This window comes from Bos mutus, chromosome 8, assembly GCF_027580195.1.
Source record: "Bos mutus isolate GX-2022 chromosome 8, NWIPB_WYAK_1.1, whole genome shotgun sequence".
Taxonomy (NCBI): domain Eukaryota; kingdom Metazoa; phylum Chordata; class Mammalia; order Artiodactyla; family Bovidae; genus Bos; species Bos mutus.
Window position 1 is genome coordinate 21,521,626 of NC_091624.1, and position 19,781 is coordinate 21,541,406.

The 19,781-nt window shown below is 38.6% G+C and overlaps 1 long non-coding RNA gene across 2 annotated transcripts in view; it reads left to right on the top strand.

Annotated features, from left to right (window-relative positions):
* The window catches only part of LOC138988868 (uncharacterized), a 35,667-nt gene that overhangs the window by 6,897 nt on the left and 8,989 nt on the right, over positions 1 to 19,781 (top strand). Inside the window, exons 5-8 of one of the 2 annotated variants that reach the window (XR_011465059.1) lie at positions 1,937 to 2,020; positions 3,052 to 3,797; positions 4,338 to 4,476; positions 7,726 to 17,892. This is a non-coding gene — a long non-coding RNA (uncharacterized lncRNA). Of the gene's footprint in view, positions 1 to 1,936; positions 2,021 to 3,051; positions 3,798 to 4,337; positions 17,893 to 19,781 lie in introns of both variants that reach the window. The other variant, XR_011465060.1, reaches the window with a different exon arrangement.

The window sequence follows — 19,781 nt, forward strand, 5'->3', positions numbered from 1 at the left end:
AAAGTCTTTCAGAGTGACCCTGAATTGAGTCAGGAGGCCAGGCTTTTCTACCCCTGCATCAGTCAGTCATTGGAGATGGATACTGGGGAAGAGGGCAGGAGCTTGGACCAGGTTTGGCTTCCTTCATCGAAGTGCAGTCTCTGGAGGGGACTCAACTCACTACTGTCGAGGTCCAGCACTGCCAGCAGCTGGGGAAAATTAGTTCCTCGGTTCTGATAGTGGAGGGGGAAACATTGGCAGCACACCGCAGTGCCCACTGGTTGAACAAAGGGTAAGGGTAATCAGTGCTGGAGGACCTTGAGCTGTGAGAGCTGAAAAAAATGTCACTGTCGAGTCTCACTAAGGACAAAGCAACCACTCCAGTATTCTTGCCTGGAGAACCCCATGGACAGAGGAACCTCGTGGCTATAGTCCATAGGGTCGCAAAGGGTCAGACAGGACTCAAGCAACTTAGCAAGAGACACAGATCTGGGGCTCCCACTTGACTTCTACAAAAGAAAGGGAGGAGTCTTGCTGAAAAGTGGTCCTGTTGCTAGCAGGTAGACACTCCCTTAACCCCTTTGATGATGGTTTGTAAGGAAATTATTTTACGCTGAAATTATGGCTCTTTTTATTCCTGCAGAGGGAAAAATGGAAGAGCCCATTTCCCAACACTTTAATAATCCAGTGTTAGGGACTGAATTCTGCTCCCTTTCTCAAACTCACATGTGTCCCCCAGTGTGATAGTATTTGGAAATGGGATCTATAGCAGGAGCAGGGAATCAGAGCCATCTGTAAATTTAACAGACAAAATCCAATTGAGAGTTTGATATAGTACATTGTATTTATAGACTAATTTAGAAAGAAATGACTACTTTCTAGTATTTAGTCTTCTCAACCAGGTACATATCTCTTCACTTTTCTCAAGTCTAATTTTATGTTTCAGTAAAATTTCATGTTTTTCTTCTTGTATCTCTTTCCTGTTACTTACTAAGTTTATATCTAGATAGTACATAGGTTTTGTTGGTATTAAGAATAAGACTTTATATTTTCCAACAGTTTATAAGTGCTATGTAGAACAAGCTGTATGTATATAAATATATATTGTTTTTGACTTAGTATTATAAAACTCTCTTGTTCTCTTAGATTCCTTTTTTTGCATGGAGAAAAATCATATAATCTGCAAATAAGAGCTGTCTTGGAGTACCTTGGTGGCCTAGTGGTTAGGATTCTGGGCTTTCATTACTGTGGCCTGGGTTCAATCCCTGGTCAGGGAACTGAGATCCCACAAGCCATGCAGCCAAAAAATAACACTCTTGTCTTTTTTCCTTTTCAGTATGTATACCCCTTTTATCCCTTTTCTTATCTCACTATGTTTTGAAGAGAGTGATGACACTGAAGATTCCCTCTCTCATGTATATTTTTCTACCACAGGTATTACCCACTATGTGTATTTTCAGTCCATGCCATCAACACTGTATACTGTCTTTCAGAAGGTGACAGCTGAACGTGCTTGTGATATATGGCCCTCACTTATTAATCACCATCTGGGTCACCTATCTAAATTGTATCTGTCTATTAAGGCCCAGTTCAAATCTCTGTTCCTTTGATTAAGACTTTCCAGTTCATGTCCAGGCTCTTGCTGCTGAAACCCACCAACTCTGACAATGAAGGTAGTGTTAAAACTTGAAATGGAATGCAAGAAGGAGACAGCTGCTAAGGAACAGTTGCTTAACGTAAAGCTATCTCCCCAGGTGGTGTGCAGGTGAAGTCACCTTACTTCCTATTCTGGAGCAAACACAAAGCTGATTAGAGTTTTAGGATCCCTACCAGTGATCAGGACTAAAGAAAGCACTCATTTCCAGACTTCTGTGTAATATTCTAGCCAGAATGCTCTTTTGTTGACTATTCAATAAGATAATTTTCATTCTCTGGTTATTAATTTCTCTTCTTGCAGCTGGTGTGTGCATCTATAGATAATCAGAAAGCTACTTTGTGAACCTGGAATGAAAAAAAGCAGGACTGGATGTATTATTTTATGGTACTTATCAAGAATGGCTGGCTAAATAATGGTACAGCTTCACAATGGAAAATGTATCTAAATATATAGTGCTAACATGAAGCACCATGAGAGTATGACTAGTATACTCTCATTTTCATGAAAAAAATTGAGCCATATTTATAACTGAAATATGCTAAAAGAGTAGAGCTTAAATGTTCTTTACCCCCCCCCCCCGCAATTTTTTTTTTTATAATGCAATAATCATTATCCCAGCCCAGGGTATTGTGCCTGTTTATTCAGTTCAACCCCTCTGAGCATAAATTTGGGACAGTTAGGTTTCCAAGCACAACCCCCCACCTTCACCTTTGGAATTTATAGAAGTCTCAGGAGAATCCATTTGGACAGAAGTCAGGCATCTTCTCCATTGAGCAGTCAAGAGTTAAGAGATCATTGAAGTACAAAGAATCTGTATCATGCAATATTTACATTGCAGGTAGGGTCTTCCTTTCAGCAAAATAGCATCAAATGTCACATCAGATATTGTTCAGGTGAAGCTTATCTGACTTTATATTGAGTTTGTAAGTGTGTTTTGGTTTTATAGCTATATAAGCATAAAGCATTTATACCAAGGTTGATATATTTTTATCAAAAATTATAAGGACTAGATGGTCCATGAGAAGTTTATTTTCCTTTAGACGGGTGTCTGTACATTACTTCAGTTTGAAAAATTCTATTTTTTATTTAATTATATATGTACTGTCTTATATTGTTCATGATTATTACTTATTTCTAGTCTTTTTTATTCTCTGTCTTTTAAATTATAATGAGGTCAATAAAGGAGAATTGATATCAATACAACTGGCATAAGATATCAATTTAAATATTCATTAACAAACTACATATATTAATCACATTAGTTACATTCATTTGGATACATTCAGTTATGAATTTCTGGAGCTTGAAGATTGTGGCCAAACTAAGTTAAAAGAAGTTCTCATAATACTAGTGTATGGCCAGGGGCTTGTGAATGTTTGGAATCTTGCCTTATTGATATTCCTTCTCCACCTCAGGAAGAATAAGACTGGCAATACTGACCACTCGGTTACAGTTACTACACGGCTGTGAAGTCAGCTGAGACTACCTCCAGCATCCCAGCTCTTGTACAGTCTCTAAAGCTGGATTCCTGCTCCTGTCACCTCCATGATATTTGTGCTCTCAGCCAACTCTCTTCTCTCTCCACCTCCTCAGAACCTCAGGAAACACTCTGACCCTACACATGCACATACTGGCTATTGTGAACTTAAGCTGATATGTTACCTCTTACAAGCAACTCATTCACATTTGCAGTTTGCTTGAACTTTACTGCAAGGAGATCCAACCAGTCCATTCTGAAGGAGATCAGCCCTGGGGTTTCTTTGGAAGGAATGATGCTAAAGATGAAACTCCAGTACTTTGGCCACCTCATGCGAAGAGTTGACTCATTGGAAAAGACTCTAATGCTGGGAGGGATTGGGGGCAAGAGGAGAAGGGGACGACAGAGGATGAGATGGCTGGATGGCATCACTGACTCGATGGACGTGAGTCTGAATGAACTCCAGGAGTCGGTGATGGACAGGGAGGCCTGGCGTGCTGCAATTCATGGGGTCGCAAAGAGTCGGACATGACTGAGCAACTGAACTGAACTTTACTGCAGGATAATGGTATTATTTCCTGTTGAAGATGTTCATAAAGCAAGAGGCACATGATCTTATTTGGAGACGGTGAAGAGAATTCAGATGACATCCCTTCCCTATTCTTCCTCCCAAGCATAGTTCTGGTAGGTAACACTTGCCTTTCAGTAATGGATTAAGTCGTTATGTCTTACTTACTGAACTAAAACCTCTGTGAACAAAAATAAAGGACCAAGGGTATCACTCATGATCCACTTATACAAAGGGTTATGTCACAGTCCACTGTAATTGCCCAACAACAGTGCACCCTGAGAGGAATCAAGATGCAAAGACAGGATGGAGCATTCTGTTATTTTGGAATGGGTCCCTAGATAGTTAAGATGAATATCTCAGAAAAAATCTCAAAGATCACAGGTTCTTGCATCTTCCCGTACATAAAAAAGCACTAAATTCATTAACTTCAGATATCTGTTCTTTGTGACTAACAGTAATCTATTATGAAGATATGTGCTTTATGTCATGTATTTCCTAGCCCCAAAATTCATGTATTTACTGGCTCCTCCCTTGTCTCCTTGGAGCAGTTCCTCACAGCTGTCTGAGAGGCTGCTTCCCAGGCTATGGTCCTCAGTAAGTTCCCTGAGTAAAACGGAAATTCACAACTTTTATGTTGTATGTTTTTCTTTCAGTGGACAGTTTTGGTGACCATGAAGGGACTCAGAGCTGATTTCTCTCCATCAGCTGAGTTCTGTGAGGATCCAGAGGTACCAAGGTACCAGCAAGGGCCCCTTGTGCCCATCCACTTCCACCAGGAGTCCACACAACTGGGTATGTCTCTCCTGGGTCTCAGACATCTCATATTGGTTGATAAATTCTTTGCTGTAAGGAGTGGTGTTTCCTTGAACTTTAGGCAGTTCAGGAAAGAGGTACCCTGAATTCTTAGTTGAAAGATACTGGGAAGACTTGAATTCTCCATTGAAAGACACGGAGTAAATTGACCAATTAAAAGACACTGGACTGGGTGATCAACTAAGGGGATGGCATAGCATTTTCCCTTAAATTGGCTAATTTAACAGAGTTTGTCGAACTAAAAGTGAAGATACCACATAAGAGCTTCAAGTTCTGAAAAGAAGTGATAAAAAGCTCCTCCAAATTGGTGGCAGCTTTCTGAGGAAACTGAGAAACTTGTAGGAATGGTATAGTCTTCCTACTATGCAGCAGTGCATAGGGAAGCCCACTCATTAATTAAAAACTCACTTATCCAGGGACACACACACACACACATAAGGATGGGCCATCTAGAGTTCCAAGTGCCCGCAGCAGTTTCAGACTGCCAGAGGGAAAAACTGAGATGTACAAGAGCTGAATGACCCTAGGCTCATACACAGAGAAGCTTAAAACTGTCCAACCACATGGTTTTCAATAGTAGTTTTATCCTACCAAACCAACTGGAAAGGCTCCCTCCCACAAAATCTAATTCATAAAGAGCTTTTTTTAATTGGCTTAAAAATAAGTGCTTTTAAATTAAATATTTCTGAATGTAATAGAAACTAAGGCAAATTTTTTTAAGAACATGTGCTCTAGGATTAATCTTTAGTGAATAAAAATGAGTTTGTTGATTTAATGAAATAGACCTGGGACTTCCTTGGCAGTCCAGTGGTTAAGACTCTTGAGTTCCCAATGCAGGGGGTGTGGGTTCAATGCCTGGTTGGAGAACTAAGATCCTGCATGCTGCACAGTGCAGCAGAAGATTTTTTTTAAAAAGGAAGAAGTAGTAAAGAAGTTTTTAAAAATGAAATAAGTCTCTCTTTAGAGTTGACAGCCTTAAATGTAAAACTCCTATTGTACCTGCTGCTGCTGCTGCTGCTGCTGCTAAGTCGCTTCAGTTGTGTCCGACTCTGTGCGACCCCATAGACGGCAGCCCACCAGGCTACCCTGTCCCTGGGATTCTCCAGGCAAGAACACTGGAGTGGGTTGCCATTTCCTTCTCCAGTGCATGAACGTGAAAAGTGAAAGTGAAGTCGCTCAGTCATGTCTGACTCCTAGCGACCCCATGGACGGCAGGCTACCAGGCTCCTCCGTCCACGGAATTTTCCAGGCAAGAGTACTGGAGTGAGATGCCGTTGCCTTCTCCATTATTGTACCTAGGTTTACTAAAAGTCAAATTTGTTTTCTCTGTTATAGACGTTTTCAGCAAGAAAAGTAACTTGGCATAATGATATTTTCATAAGCAAATTAATACAATATTGTAAAATTTAAAAATAAAATTTAAAAAAAGGAAAAAAAATAAAATCCATTCATAAGAGAAAAAAAATAAATAAATGCAAGTTGGGCAAGAGTTTTTTGGGGGCTTCCCTGGGGGCTCAGTGGTATAGAATTTGCCTGCCAAGCAGGAGACACAGGTTCGATCCCTGAGTCAGGAAGATCTCCTGGAGAAGGAAATGGCAACCCACTCCAGTATTCTTGTATGGGTGCATGCTTTAAGAAATTACGCCCATCAACAGATGACTGGCTTAAGAAGATGTGGTATATATGTACAATGGAATTTTACTTAACCATAAAAAAATGAAATATTCCCATTTGCAGCAACGTGGATGGGCCTAGAGAATATTAAACTTCGTGAAGTAAGACAAAGACAAATATATGATATCATTTATATGTGGAATCTAAAAAATAATACAAATGAATATATATAAAATAGAAACAGTCTCATAGGCAGCAAACTACCATTACCAAAGAGGCAGGAGAGGTGGAATAATTATTAATAAGAGTACAGGATTAATGGATACTACACATAAAATAGAAAAGCAGCAAGAATTTGCATAGCATAGAGAATTATATTAAATATCTTATAATAACCTAAATGGAAAATAAATATGTACTTATATAATATGTAACCTATAATGGAAAATACGATATATACCTATACAGATAAATTGAATCACTTTGCCGCGTACCTAAAACTAACATGAGACTGAATCAGCTCTACTTCAATTTAAAAAGAGAATAGAACTATGATATGATCCAGCTGTTCCACTTCTGAGTATTTATCTAGAGAATAAAAAACACTAATTCAAAAAAATATACGCATCCCATGTTCATCACAGTATTATATACGATAGCCTAGATAAGGAAACAACTTACATGCCCATTAAATGAATGAATAAAGAAGATGTGTTGTATCAGTGAGACGCCAAGTTTGCAGCAAAGCGAGGAGATGGGAGGACAGGTCTCAAAACCTGCTCCAAGAAGGCAAGGGGCTCAGGTGTTTATGGGATAAAGAAAAAAGAATCAGGGCTGTCTGAGGCTTGGAGAGTGGGGAAAGGTAATTGGAAAAGATGTGATAATCGTCAGTCTACTCAGGTGTAACTAAGCTATAGGCCTTTGCAAGTTCAAAAGGTCACAAGTGCAGATGCCCATGTGTGCCCAGTTCAAGGGTGATAGTCCTATCTAGTCCTAACCAGCGTAGCACAAACTAGACACACCTGACTCTTGGCTCAGCTCAACCTAGATGCCGCTGACTCCAAGTTCCTGGAAAGCAACTCAGGCAAATATCTTTTTTTTAAATAATATTTATTTATTTCTGTCTCTGATCTTTGTTGAGGTATGCGGGATCTTCTGTTGTAGCATGTGAGATCTAGTCCCCTAACTAGGGATAGGATCCAGGCCCCCAGCATTGGGAGCATGGAGGGTTAACCACCAGACCACTAGTCAAGTCCCTTGGGCTGCTTATTTAGGTTACATGCTGCTTAGAGGACATGGAAGTCTTAAAACCTTGATGAGAGAAGGCAGGTGAAATATATTTTACCCACAGTTTCAAAGGAAGCCTGACGTAGAGTAATTACTCCCATTTCTATGAAATATCCAGAATAGGCATATCCATAGAAAGCTCACTAACAGTTGCCAGGGACCAAGTGAGAAATGGGAAATGACTGCTAATGGATACACAATTTCTTCTTTGGTTGATAGAACTAGTGGTGATGATGGTAACAACTTTGTTAAAATACTATAAACCACTGAAATGTACTGAGGCTTCCCAGGTGGCACTAGTGGTAAAGAATCTGTCTGCCAATACAGGAGGTGCAAGAGATGCGGGCTCAATCCCTAGGTTGGTAAGATCCCCTGAAGAAGGAAATAGCAACTCACTCCAGTATTCTTGCCTGGAAAATCCCATGGACAGAGGAGCCTGGTGGGCTACAGTCCGTTGGGTCGCAAAGAGTCAAACATGACTGTACACAACACGCACTGAAATGTATGCTTTAAAAGACTGGATTTTATGACATTAATTCTATCTCAAAAATACAGCATTCATGAGGGGAAAAAAGATGTGGTATGTATATATACGATGGAATGCTACTCAGCTATTAAAAAAAAAGATGAGATCCTGCCATTTACTACAACATGGATGGACCTTGAGGAGATTATGCTAAGTGAAGTAAGTCAGAGAAAGACACATACTGTATGATTTCACTCATATGTGGAATATAAAAGTACAATGAAACCAAAGCAAACACATAGCTAATGAGACCAAAGTACTGGTCACCAGAGGGGAGGGGTGTTGGGAACGGGTGGAATGGGTAAAAGGGACCGAACAACTGTATCATGATAGATGGAAACGTCTTGTGGTAGGTACCGCTGTAGGGTATACAAAAGATGAAACATAATGTTGTACACGTAAAACTTATACAATGTTATAAACCAGTGTTTCTTCAAATTTTAAAAATCTTTCTGAGGTCTTTAAAAAAATTTAGTATTTAACAGTATGTCTATATAAATAGTTTCTCCAAATCTTTTTAGTAGTTTAAAACTAGAGTTTTTCTAAAGGAAGCTAAATGATGGAAGTTTATTGAATATCTGGGTCATTTCCAAATAAGATATAATAATGAAACATTAATTGTTGAACATGTCTAAATTTACCTACTTTCATCCTCTTTTAAGATTAAAAAAGCAAAGATGTTTGGGTTTATTGAACATGTATACCACATATAGGAGAGAAATAATGCTGTGAGAAAATCTGTTTCTGGAGGTTGTAGAATATGTTCATAAGTTTGCAAATCTGTAGATGCTAGCATGACAATTCATAATTGCTTGCGTCTAGGTTTTCTCTAGAGGTTAGAGGTTGTAAGGTTGACCATTCTGATTAACACATATAACTGGAACTACTAAAATTAATAAGGAAAGCATCATCATATGCAAGGGAAAGAAAAAAGTAAAAGGATTATAATGTTTTTTGTTAAGGGAATAGAAGGTAGTTTTGTCCTAAGAGAAGTTTAAAAAAAAAATAGAGAAAATGGGAAATCTTGGGACAAAAATCTGAAGGTAGAAACAGGAAGTTACAGGTTTGTTGAAAAGAATCTCTAAGAAGAGTTTTGTATGTGATTAGACCTGGTGAACATTGTAATAAATTTAATTGAGTGAATGTTTTAATATTAAAAGTAAGCTGGTACAAAACTAAAATTTGGTTTTCTCTCTGTTAAGTGAACAAATTTTTCTTGGGATATGAATCTGCTTTTGAAAATAGATTGTAAAGTTTCTCTACCTTTTAAGTGCCCTGTTATAACTTTCTGTCATTTACTTTTGAAATCTTTTATTGTCATTTTGGTTAAATGATTAACTGAGTATCGTTTCACAGTGGCTATGATCCTATTTGACCAAGTGTTTTAAAACCTTTTGTTATCTTTGACAAACCTCCCCAAATTCTAAATGAAGTCCTTTTGATCTCTAGCTAACTTTGGGGTGTTTCAGAGGGCCCCTGAAACATCTCAAAGAAAGATATTAATGAGGCTTATTTGATATTTTAAATAATGTGGAACACATCGTCAAATAAGTAATGATAAACTTTCCTAGGTTATACTGTATGGACAAATATTACTAATATAAACATTCTACAAGCTAAATGAAATTCCTAAAATTCAAATATGTCCTGTATGTTGTCAGTCATAATTCTGGTTATTATCTTAAAATTTTGTATGTCACAGAAAAATAAAAATTTCCCCTTCAGTTGCATTGTAGTCGTATCTTAACCATGCCACTTAAAGTCTTTTTGTCATTTATAGACAGTTGTTCTTTTATTCTGATGCCTTTACAAAAATGAAGGTCTTCAAGAAGGTTAATAGAAGACTTTTGACAAGTTCAGATTTCTGATAACTTTCAGATAATACCACTGAACCGGGTAAGACATTCCAAAACTCTGAAGGAAAAACTTTATGACTTCATAAACTGTTAACAGAAATTATGATCAACAAGACTTACTTACACAGGGCTGAACAATCATTTTCATGACTGTCTGAAATGTTACTGTCTTTTAATCCTCCTTTTCCAGATATAAAGAAAATTTCCCCCTTAAGCAATTTGGTAAATTATACCTTTGTAAGCAGAATTGAAACACTTATCTTTTTCTCTCTACCGTATCCCTCCAGAATTTGAAATTCTTAGTATTCTTATTTTTATGGCAGCATAGTTATTTGCATAAGTTCAAGAAAAATCTGTTTTCCTTATAACAGGACACAAATGGAAGCACTGGTTATATCACCAAGGCTTTGGCTAAAATATCAGGTTTGAGAATTACATAAAATCAGATATAACCAGACAACTTCAGAGAACTAAAATGGACTTTATGGAGCCGTTTCTTTAGAAAAACAGACTAATACCTTGCTCATAGAGTTCCCAGCAACCTCACCAGGTGACTAAGAAAGGTCACTTTCTGGCAGGTGTAAGAACCTCAAGATATTTTGGGGAAATTCAGAAGAGAGAAATTCACCCAACTCTATAATTGTTACAGTCAGATCTCATGGCAAGTCTTTGGAATGATATTCCTGGCCTCAGGAGGCTTTCAGCAGTCAATCTGAGTCCTTATAAAAGCATTATCAAAGCACATTGACCAGAGTGTAAATGATCAACCACCAGAGTTGTTAAACTAATGTAAACAAGCAGGTCCAATTTATTGAAACTAGACTTACACTGCAAATAAATTAGTCTTAATTTGGCTATATTTGGTAAAAATTAGAGTAACGTTAGAGAAGAAATTGTTTTAGTGGATATTGAGTTCTAGTGCTGCTAATTGTATTTCAGGTTATGTAATTACTATCTAAACTCACTTCCTAGATGGCTCCTTATTGCTGTATTACATTACAAAAAAAGTTCATTGTTCATTCATTAAAATAACATTGTAAGTTTATGCTATTAAATGATAGAAATATATCTTTGGACAAAGATATCTTAAAGGAAATCAACCCTGAATATTTATTGGAAGGACTGATGCTGAAGCTCCAACACTTTGGCCACCTGATGCAAAGAGCCAACTCATTGGAAAAGACCCTGATGCTGGGAAAGATTGAAGACAAGAGAAGGGAATGACAGAGGATGAGATGGTTGGCTGGCATCACCGACTCAATGGACATGAGTTTGAGCAAACTCCAGGAGATGATGAAGAGCAGTGAAGCATGACATGCTGCAGTCCATGGGTCTCAAAGAGTTGGACACGACTTAGCAGCTGAACAACCTAGATAACTCCTTATTGCTGTATTACATTATAGCAAAAATTCAATTGAATTATTAAAAGTTCAGTTATTAAAATGGTAAGTTTTTTTCTGCTATTCAAAGATAGAAACATCTCTGGACAAAGATCAGATACCCAATAACCTACAACCAGGAGATTATATATACCCTGGAAAAGACATCATTTAAAGGACCTTCTCCTAATAAATGGGAAAGCCCTTATCAGGAACTTTTAACTGACTTGCTCACAACAAAACTGAAGGGAATTGACTCTTGGATTCACATTTCCTACTTAAGAAGTGCCCCTAGCACTGGTCTGACCTACAGAGAGGAATACTGGTCTGAAAGTCACTGTAAAACAATGCTCAAACAGAAATGATGCCTACCCCAGGATGAGAAGTTGACATCAGAAGTAGATGGCTATCCCAAGATGGGGAACCTGACCTATAGAGTTAGAGTGTTTTCTTTATTTGTTGAACTTTTCTATAAATCATTTGTTTTTTCTATCATGAGCATGATCCTATGCAGACTTAAAAACAAATCCAATTGTTGGGTTTGTGGTCAACTATGTCCAGTACTTCTGGTTTACCTTGGTGGATTTTTTTCCTCTTCAAGGCTCTAATGGAATGGCTGTTAGAAAATTTATTTTAGGAGATTGAAATTGTAGTTCTGTTTGGTCCACTATATTGATATTACTAGATGGGATCTCTTCACTTAGCTAATCAATTGCAGTTAGGTTTTCAATAGGGTCTCATATAGATATAGCACACAAATGGCCTATCAACGAAATCCTTGCCTTACCTTGAGCATTCCTAACACCATGGCACAAAGTGAGCATGAACCTTAGTAAGATTTATTACCAGAGTGGGGAAGCTATGTACTAAAAAGAACGATGGGTGTCTCTCATCAGCCAACTATACAAAGGGTTAAATTGCAAGCCACTGGAATTGCCCAGTGACATTGCACCCTGCAGAGACTGCAGGATGGAAAAACAGAATGAGGCATTCTGTCCTTTGAATAAAGGGGCCCCTAGGTAGTTAAAGTACATATGTCAGGAAGAATTTGATGATCCCAGATTCTGGCATCTTCCCATACACAGAAGAGTAGTAAAAACCATCAACTTGAGATATCTGTTCTGTGTGATTAACAGTAACATTTTACCAAGATGTGTGCTTGACTACATGTATTTTCTAGCCAAAAATTCATCTATATGTACAAGCTCCTCCCCTGTCTCTGCAGAGCAGTTCCTCAGAGCTATCTGAGAGTTTACTTCCCAGTCTACAGTCCTCAGTAAGTTACCAGAATAAAAACTGAAATTCACAACTCTTATGTTGTGCATTATTCTGTGGTTTCCAGTTAGCCACATAATCACACGGGTAAACAGCCAATATATTTATAACCATTCTGTACCCATCAGATCAGATCAGATCAGTCGCTCAGTCGTGTCCCACTCTTTGTGACCCCATGAATCTCAGCATGCCAGGCCTCCCTGTCCATCACCAACTCCCGGAGTTCACTCAGACTCAACGTCCATTGAGTCAGTGATGCCATCCAGCCATCTCATCCTCTGTCGTCCCCTTCTCCTCCTGCCCCCAATCCCTCCCAGCATCACAGTCCTTTCCAAGGAGTCAGCTCTTTGCATGAGGTGGCCAAAGTACTGGAGTTTCAGCTTTAGCATCATTCCTGCCAAAGAAATCCCAGGGCTGATCTCCTTCAGAATGGACTGGTTGGATCTCCTTACAGTCCAAAGGACTCTCAAGAGTCTTCTCCAACACCACAGTTCAAAAGCATCAATTCTTCAGCACTCAGCCTTCTTCACAGTTCAACTCTCACATCCATACATGACCACAGGAAAAACCATAGCCTTGACTGACGAACCTTTGTTGGCAAAGTAATGTCTCTGCTTTTAAATATGCTATCTAGGTTGGTCATAACTTTCCTTCCAAGGAGTAAGCATCTTTTAATTTCATGGCTGCAGTCACCGTCTGCAGTGATTTTGGAGCCTAGAAAAACAAAGTCTGACACTGTTTCCACTGTTTCCCCATCTATTTCCCATGAAGTGATGGGACCGGATGCCATGATCTTCGTTTTCCGAATGTTGAGCTTTAAGCCAACTTTTTCACTCTCCTCTTTCACTTTCATCAAGAGGCTTTTTAGTTCCTCTTCACTTTCTGCCATAAGGGTGATGTCATCTGCATATCTGAGGTTATTGATACTTCTCCCGGCAATCTTGATTCCAGCTTGTGTTTCTTCCAGTCCAGCGTTTCTCATGATGTACTCTGCATAGAAGTTAAATAAGCAGGATGACAATATACAGCCTTGACGTACTCCTTTTCCTATTTGGAACCAGTCTGTTGTTCCATGTCCAGTTCTAACTGTTGCTTCCTGACCTGCATACAGATTTCTCAAGAGGCAGATCAGGTGGTCTGGTATTCCCATCTCTTTCAGAATTTTCCACAGTTTATTGTGATCCATACAGTCAAAGGCTTTGGCATAGTCAATAAAGCAGAAATAGATGTTTTTCTGAAACCTTCTTGCTTTTTCCATGATCCAGCAGATGTTGGCAATTTGATCTCTGGTTCCTCTGCCTTTTCTAAAACCAGCTTGAACATCAGGAAGTTCATGGTTCAAGTACTGTTGAAGCCTGGCTTGGAGAATTTTGAGCATTCCTTTACTAGCGTGTGAGATGAGTGCAAATGTGCGGTAGTTTGAGCATTCTTTGGCATTGCCTTTCTTTGGGACTGCAGTGAAAACTGACCTTTTCCAGTCCTGTGGCCACTGCTGAGTTTTCCAAATTTGCTGGCATATTGAGTGCAGCACTTTCACAGCATCATCTTTCAGGATTTGGAATAGCTCAACTGGAATTCTATCACCTCCACTAGCTTTGTTTGTAGTGATGCTTTCTAAGGCCCACTTGACTTCACATTCCAGGATGTCTGGCTCTAGGTCAGTGATCACACCATCGTAATTATCTGGGTCCTGAAGATCTTTTTTGTATAGTTCTTCTGTGTATTCTTGCCACCTCTTCTTAGTATCTTCTGCCTCTGTTAGGTCCATACCATTTCTGTCCTTTATCGAGTCCATCTTTGCATGAAATGTTCCTTTGGTATCTCTGATTTTCTTGAAGAGATCTCTAGTCTTTCCCATTCTGTTGTTTTCCTCTATTTCTTTGCATTGATCGCTGAAGAAGGCTTTCTTATCTCTTCTTGCTAGTCTTTGGAACTTTGCATTCAGATGCTTATATCTATCCTTTTCTCCTTTGCTTTTTGCTTCTCTTCTTTTCACAGCTATTTGTAAGGCCTCCCCAGACAGCCATTTTGCTTTTTTGCATTTCTTTTCCATGGGGATGGTCTTGATCCCTGTCTCCTGTACAATGTCATGAACCTCCATCCATAGTTCATCAGGCACTCTATCTATCAGATCTAGGCCCTTAAATCTATTTCTCACTTCCACTGTATAATCATAAGGGATTTGATTTAGGGCATACCTGAATGGTCTAGTGGTTTTCCCTACTTTCTTCAATTTAAGTCTGAATTTGGCTATAAGGAGTTCACCTTCTGAGCCACAGTCAGCTCCTGGTCTTGTTTTTGCTGACTGTATAGAGCTTCTCCATCTTTGGCTGCAAAGAATATACTCAATCTGATTTCGGTGTTGACCATCTGGTGATGTCCATGTGTAGAGTCTTCTCTTGTGTTGTTGGAAAAGGGTGTTTGTTATGACTAGTGCATTTTCTTGGCAAAACTCTATTAGTCTTTGCCCTGCTTCATTCCGTATTCCAAGGCCAAATTTGCCTGTTACTCCAGGTGTTTCTTGACTTCCTACTTTTGCATTCCAGTCCCCTATAATGAAAGGGACATCTTTTTGGGGTGTTAGTTCTAAAAGGTCTTGTAGGTCTTCATAGAACCGTTCAACTTCAGCTTCTTCAGCGTTACTGGTTGGGGCATAGACTTGGATTACTGTGATATTGAATGGTTTGCCTTGGAAGTGAACAGAGATCATTCTGTCGTTTTTGAGATTGCATCCAAGTACTGCATTTCCGACTCTTTTGTTGACCATGATGGCTACTCCATTTCTTCTGAGGGATTCCTGCCCACAGTAGTAGATATAATGATCATCTGAGTTAAATTCACCCATTCCAGTCCATTTGAGTTCGCTAATTCCTAGAATGTCGACGTTCACTCTTGCCATCTCTTGTTTGACCACTTCCAATTTGCCTTGATTCATGGACATGACATTCCAGGTTCCTATGCAATATTTCTCTTTACAGCATCAGACCTTCCATCTATCACCAGTCATATCCACAGCTGGGTATTGTTTTTGCTTTGGCTCCAGCCCTTCATTCTTTCTGGAGTTATTTCTCCACTGATCTCCAGTAGCATATTGGGCACCTACTGACCTGGGGAGTTTCTCTTTCAGTATCCTATCATTTTGCCTTTTCATACTGTTCATGGGGTTCTCAAGGCAAGAATACTAAAGTGGTTTGCCATTCCCTTCTCCAGTGGACCACATTCTGTCAGATCTCTCCACCATGACCCCCCCCATCTTAGGTTGCCCCATGGGCATGGCTTAGTTTCATTGAGTTAGACCAGGCTGTGGTCCTAGTGTGATTAGATTGACTAGTTTTCTGTGAGTATGGTTTCAGTGTGTTTGCCCTCTGATGCCCTCTTGCAACACCTACCGTCTTACTTGGGTTTCTCTTACCTTGGGCGTGTGGTATCTCTTCACAGCTGTTCCAGCAAAGTGCAGCCATTGCTCCTTACCTTGGACGAGGGGTGTCTCCTCACCGCCGCCCTTCCTGACCTTCTGTACCCATACAAAAATTCTATTTCTCACTTTTAATACAGTATTCAATAAATTACATGAGATAGTCAACAATTTGTTTTAAAATAGGCTTTGTGTTCTTTTTTCCCAGCTGTAGGCTAATATAAGTGTTCTGAGAATATTTAAGGTAGGCTAGGCTAACCCTTGATATTAAGTTACATGTTTTAATGCATTTTCAACTTATGATATTTTTCAACTTCTGATGAATTTGTGAAGATTTAACCCCACTGTAAGCTGAGGAAGATCTGTATTCTAAAGAAAAGAATCAAATAATTGTTCAAATATGATTGTACAAAAATATTTATCATACCATTATTTATAAATATGGTATGTTCATAGTATAGAATTCAGTAGAGGCATTAAAATTGTGATATGAAATTGTATTTCTTAACATGAAATAAACTTACTTCATTGTATTGTTGAATGGGGTAATCAGTTTACAGGAATATGAATGGAATTCAGTTTTATAAGTAGGACTTAACGACGAAGAATTGATGCTTTTGAACTGTGATGTTGGAGAAGACTCTTGAGAGTTCCTTGGACTGCAAGAGATCGAACCAGTCCATTCTGAAAGAGATCAGCCCTGGGATTTCTTTGGAAGGAATGATGCTAAGGCTGAAACTCCTGTACTTTGGCCACCTCATGCAAAGAGTTGACTCATTGGAAAAGACTCTGATGCTGGGAGGGACTGGGGGCAGGAGGAGAAGGGGACAACAGAGGATGAGATGGCTGGATGGCATCACTGACTCAATGGACGTGAGTCTGAGTGAACTCCGGGAGTTGGTGATGGACAGGGAGGCCTGGCGTGCTTCGATTCATGGGGTCGCAAAGAGTCGGACACAACTGAGAGACTGAACTGAACTCAGCTGAACTGAACGTTAGTTGTCTCCACTTTCAGTCTCTACTTCGTCTATCATGCACTTCACTTTCTAAATCAAATATTTTAATTTACTAACTATACATATCAGTAAATATGAAAAAGGTTTAATATTTAGACTGAGTAGCAAGCACAAATCTAGCTATTTTAAGAGGGGGCATTATTGCTATTGTTAAAAGTCATTCCCTCCCCTTACAAAAGAGAAACTGAGTAAGAGTCTGGTTTATGTTTTGTTAAAAGAAATTGAGACCTATTATAAATTTTGAATTTATTTGAGCAAATATCAACTGAAATTGGTCAGTACCTAACCAAAACATAAAGAGCACTACACAGAAAGGGGTGCATGAAGAAACTTTTGTAGACAAAAGATGGAAGCACAGTAAGAAAATTATTTTTTTGTTTTTTTATGGAAATTATTGGTTAGGCTATAGCTTAAAACCTAGTTGACTGTGATTGGTAGTCCTTAGTGTTTTGATTTTGTAACCTTGAGGCATTTACAGGCTTAGATTTTGTTTTGCTGATGTAAGAACCATGGCATAATAGCTGCCTCAGCTAATGGCCTTGCTGCTATTTCTTTTAAAAGCTTCAAAAGATGTCTAAGGTGAGTCCTGAGAAACACTGCTCACGTGGCAGTCATGGGCTGGATACCAAACTTCCCCAAATAAAGCTAGGATCTCAACAATAACTTACACTAACTATATAATGTCCCCCATCATATTAATTGCTTCTGTTGAAAGAAAATTCAGAGTATTTAATTTTGTATGAATATTGTATTGAACAAGAAACAAACTGTTCCAGAACAAGCCGTGTGTGCTCAGTTGTGTCCAACTGTTTGCAACATCATGTACTCTAGCCTGCTGGGCTCCTCTGTCCATGGGATTCCCCAAGCAAGAATCGTAGAGTGGGTTGCCATTTCCTCCTTCAGGGTATCCTCCCGATCCAGAGGTCGAACCTGCATCTCCTGTGTCTCCTGCATTAGCAGGCGGCTTGTTTACCACTAGTGCCACCTGGGAAGCCTGTTTCAGAACAAGGAGACTTCCAAACTGAAGGTAAAAAAAAGCTCCGTTCTCAATAGCTGTAGTTCAGTTTATAAAGCATGAAAAAGTTTATTGTTTTCTATTGTGTTGGTTACTGGAAAATTACAGTATTCCTTTTCATTGCATAAATTTACATATCTGTAACTGATTTGCTGGAAAGCTGTAAGGTCATGCTGTGAGACCATGAAGAATCTTCAGTTTAGTTTTTAGTTTTTTGTTTTTTATTTTATTTTATTTTTGGAGTTTAAAATCAGAGTATTTTGGGGAAATCAGGGCACACAGATTGTTATGATCACCAAATACTATATGATGATGAAACAAGCCTTTTACAAATTCACCATCACCAAGAATTTGTGCAAAGAGAAGACTCTCAAAATGGCCAAAAAAGAGTTAAACACAAATTAGCTCTTTTACTGAGGCAATCTATACATCAAAATTTATATGGAAAAAGAAGGCAAGTACTATTCGGAATACTCACAGTGCTTTTTTAAAAAGACTATACTTAATTCTCAGTGTTTCTAAGATTTAAATTACAATGTTCTAAATAAATATTAGCTTGACTTTTTATTTCCTCATATATTTATAACCAGTAGAGAGTTTTTAAAGTGTTGGCCAAAAAAGTTTAATGCCATAGAATAATCATAAGTTTTCAAATGATTTAAATGGCTTTGTATGGTTTCAATTTGCATAGTCCTTTTTAGTCCACCACTATTCAAAGTGAGAACTACCTGTACTTGAAAACATTTTTGTCTTGCCCCCATATTGAATAACAGTTGGCTGGATATAAACTTCTGTGTTCTCAATTTTATTCCTTTAATAAAGCTCTATTCTGTTGTCTTATTGCATCCATGATTACTGTTGAAAAGTCTATTGATAATCTGATATTTGTTGCTTTGTATCTGATCTGTTCTTCTCTGTAAGTTTTTAACACTTTTCTTCACCTTTCATATTTTAAATATTATTAAAATGTGTCTTAATTGTGAGTTTTCAACCTCTGCTATTTAACATGCTTTTCACCTTTTTATAATATCAAAATTTTATATATGTATATATATTTTTAATATTTTCTCCTCTACTGTTTTTTCCCCTCTTTCTGGAACACCTGTTTGTATCTGCCATGTCCCACAGATATTCTTTTATATTGTCCTTTCCCACTTCTTTCTGGGAAAATTTCTCAATCTGGTCCTTTTCATTACTATTTTTTCCCCCTCACCTTTATTCTGCTGTTTCACCTATTCTTCATATCCAATATTTCTCCTTAACTCTTGTTTTACATTTTCCTCTTCTTGTTTCGCTTTATTAATATCTCTTTTAGACTTCCCTGGCGGCTCAGACGGTAAAGCGTCTGCCTACAATGCAGGAAACCTGGGTTCAATCCCTGGGTTGGGAAGATCTCCTGGAGAAGGACATGGCACCCCACTCCAGTATTCTTGCCTGGAAAATCCCATAGATGGAGGAACCTGGTAGGCTATAGTGCATGGGGTCACAAGGAGTCGGACACGACTGAGCAGCATCACTTTCGCAATGTTTAGTGTATATAAGCCAACCACTCTATGACATTTTATTATAGCAGCCCAAATGGACTAAAACACAAAGATTTTCCTGGATTACCCAGGTAAACCTTAAATGTAATCACAAGGTCCTTAATAAAAGATAGGAAGAAAAGTTTAAGGATGAAAAAGATGATACGATGATGGAGAAAAGGGAAGAAAAGTTGATGTGGGGTCATGGGCCAAGAAAGTGGGCAGGCTCTAGAGTCTGTCAGGAAAATATAAATGGATTTTTCCCTAAAACCTCCAGAAGGAGGCAACTGCACTGATACCTTGATTTTAGTTCATAAGACTTAGTTCAAACTTCTGGGCTTCATAATTTTAAGATGATATGTTTGTTTTGTTTTAAGT